This window comes from Manis pentadactyla, chromosome X, assembly GCF_030020395.1.
Source record: "Manis pentadactyla isolate mManPen7 chromosome X, mManPen7.hap1, whole genome shotgun sequence".
Taxonomy (NCBI): domain Eukaryota; kingdom Metazoa; phylum Chordata; class Mammalia; order Pholidota; family Manidae; genus Manis; species Manis pentadactyla.
In genome coordinates this window covers 99,354,122-99,357,276 of record NC_080038.1, presented here as the reverse complement: position 1 = coordinate 99,357,276, position 3,155 = coordinate 99,354,122, and the positions used below count along the sequence as shown (strand labels likewise).

General features: G+C 39.2%; 1 pseudogene; it reads right to left on the bottom strand.

The window, feature by feature from the left end:
* Positions 1-259: 259 nt before the first annotated feature.
* On the bottom strand, positions 260-1,579 carry LOC118909154 (CTD small phosphatase-like protein 2; annotated as a pseudogene).
* Positions 1,580-3,155: the final 1,576 nt, after the last annotated feature.

The window sequence follows — 3,155 nt, the reverse complement described above, 5'->3', positions numbered from 1 at the left end:
ACAGATGCCCTATACATAAAAATTTTACTGGAGTTGCACTAGTTCTAAAGACTCTTCTCTTTTAGCCTACCTACTTTGTGTATTCATTCTGAGATGTATGAAGTCTTTCTGTGTAACCTTGATTACCACTGGGCATCAAAGATAAGGAAAGTAAGATGGGGTACAAATTGCAAAATTTCAAGTAATGACAGTGTTTTTGTCTAAGTACAAAAGGACTCTGCATTCTCTCTCCCCTCAGTGATTTGACAAGTCTCCATATTTAATCTGGGGACAGCAAATCATGCAAGCAAAATCTTCCTCTAATGTGAGGTCAAACATCTTCATTCAGTTCTACAGTCTTCTCCAGAAATGGAATCAATTTAAGTTCATCGACATTTCTGTCAATAAACTGGCTTTTTATAGGGATTCCATTAAAAAGCTGTTATGGAAAGGCTCATGGTGAGTTGTCAATTATTATAGTTTTTGAAAGATCTCTTCCAAGGATATTTAAGTCCTTTGTATACTTTCCTTATACATAAACACAATATTCACAAAAAGGTGAGTGCCTGACAAGTTGTCTTTTATAGGATCTAATATGTTCAGTAACTTACCTGCATTTGCATATTAGCAGCAGTGAAGAGAATGATCTTATACATCTGAGAAATTGTGTTTAAGAATTCCCTGAAGCAAAGTCTTAATCTCACATATATCTGATAAATCTTACCTTTGAAAGGACTGGAAAAGTAAGTGTTGCATCTTCTAGCTCATTTAGACTACAGTGTACTAGGGTTTTACACAGGTTTAAAAGTGGACAGAATTATGGTTTGCTCCTTATTTTCAACAGAAAAGCAGATTTCCTATTTAGTTGTTCTGTTAATAATGGAACATGCTTTATGAAATGTAGGAGTCAAATACTTTCCAGTCATATTTATAGGTGGCCTCTGCAGGAGCTGATGAATAACCACTACCTAGAGTTGCCGGTGCTTAAAGGATGGGATATCCTAATGAACTGTTTCTGATGCTTCTTCTAAACTATTATTTATAAATACCTCATTTAAACTATTTGACTTGAATAAACCATGCCATTAGTTGGTTCAGTAGTGTTGGTATCAAGTGGTTTTACTATATCTTCAGTTTCCACAACCTGTCCTGGAGAGTCTGATTCTGATGTGTCATTTTTATTCACTGGTAAAAAAAAGTTGACAGGAAAAAATATGGTCTTCAACCATGTAGTCCTCAGCAGACTGCCAGAGGAAGGATTATATTCTAATTTTCCACTTTGTTTTATGTGTTGATTTGCCATTTCATAGCCACCAACTTTCAACATATTTGTTTTTTAGTTTTTTGTCTTGTTCCTGGTGTTGATGTGATCAAATTATCCATACCATCTCTAATTCTACTGTTTTGACACATTTTCTCTCTCTTGAATGTGCTACCTTTAATGATTTTATAAATTGAAGCCAGCAAGCTGGTTTCATTCTTCGATGGATTTTCTCCTGAAGGCAGGCCATCACCAAACTGAATATTTCCTCTTTACTATGACTGTACATTGTGTTTTGATTTGACCTGATTGCTAAGAAGTTTTCCTTGTTCTTTTATGGATGTTTTATGTACAACTGAAATGACAGGAAAGTATCATCAGGCTCAGGATGGTCCTGACCATTAAATATGGGTTGTCTTTCCTGCTTAGCCTGCAGCAGCAATAGAACCAGCTTCTTTGGCCAGTTGCAATTTCTTACCTACTGACCTGCTATGCTGCACAAACAGAGGCCCACATGGAAAACCAGGCAGTTTCTTTTGACCAGTTTTTTTTCCCCACTGAATGGGCTTGTATCGCAATGCTTAAGATGTCATGTGCTGCCTTGACGTCTTTGAGCCTCATATGGCCTCAAAAGCCTACATATGACTTCCTTTGCTCTCGCCCAGTAAGGTCCCCTAGCCAGTGAGAAAGCCTTTCCACCTAGCTAGTTCTCTTTTGGGCCCGACCAGCTACTCCATCTAGTCCACAGCCTGATGGGTTTCACTTCCTTAACAGACTGTAAAATTATTCAAACCAATCACATCCTCCTGAAGGAACTAAGGGTCATCTCACCCTCTTGCTACTACAAAGCCTGCCACTCAGAGTCCATGCTTGTTCACTCTGTTTCCAAGTGCAACCCTCATGTGGCCCTGTGTGGACTGCCATGCCCTCCTTTGGGGCTGTATATTTGATTAATAAACTTGTTGTTAACTTTCTGGTGTCAGGTATTGTGGGTTTGGCCATCACATACTATTTAGGGTGGAGCATCCCTTTCTCACCAATGTGGTAAATAGGAGCAAATCAAAACCATGGTCAGACTTTCCTGGTTTTTTTGCATGTCTCATTTTTGGGGGGAAACTGCACCTTTTAGACACTATATTGTAGCAACTCTGGGTACTGGCCCTTCCTCTGGTGCTTGTTATTGTTATTTGTTCTTTTGTTTGTTTAGTGACTGGTTGGATTCTTTTACTGAAGTCTATCCTCCTTCTTCAAAGCATGAAACATCTGATGTTGCTGTGCAGGGAACAAAGTACAGGCTTGGATACATCTACAGGTGACCTGGGATGACTGTATTTTGTGGGGCTCTCTTTGATTGTTTCTTTCCCTGACCACACTCAGCTGTTAATCACTAACTGCTGGCTATGGCATAAATTGCTCAACATACTGAGCCAATTAAATTTGGGTTCCTCTGATAGGTAGTTTTGAGGTCAGTGTTTGAGATTTGTTTGGATCCCAAGAGGGGTCTTCTTAGTTGTCACTTTCCCTGATTGTCTCTGGTAAACTAGCTTTCCTACAGTTTAGCTTTTATTTCTAATGATTCTACCAATTTCCTCTTAATTGCTTTTAACCACAAACTCCATTATTTTTGAGAGAGCCTATATAGGTTTCAACTTCATACTTTGTTGGAAGTTGATTCACTTCCTTTGGGAATTAACACTGAGCCCTGTTTTGAAAGGCAAAAAACCTCTCAGCTATGGATCGCAAGCTGTGAATGGTGAGCTTTTCAGTGAGTGACACTCCTGATAGGAGCTGGGCAGTCAGTTGAAAAGGGGAAGTAGTTTCAGGTCTCTTGTTCTACATCTTCCACTGTGGAACCTCTTACCAAGTTGGGGCTCCATATTCTCAGCGGTGCTGTATCCAAGGTAATCCTGAGTGG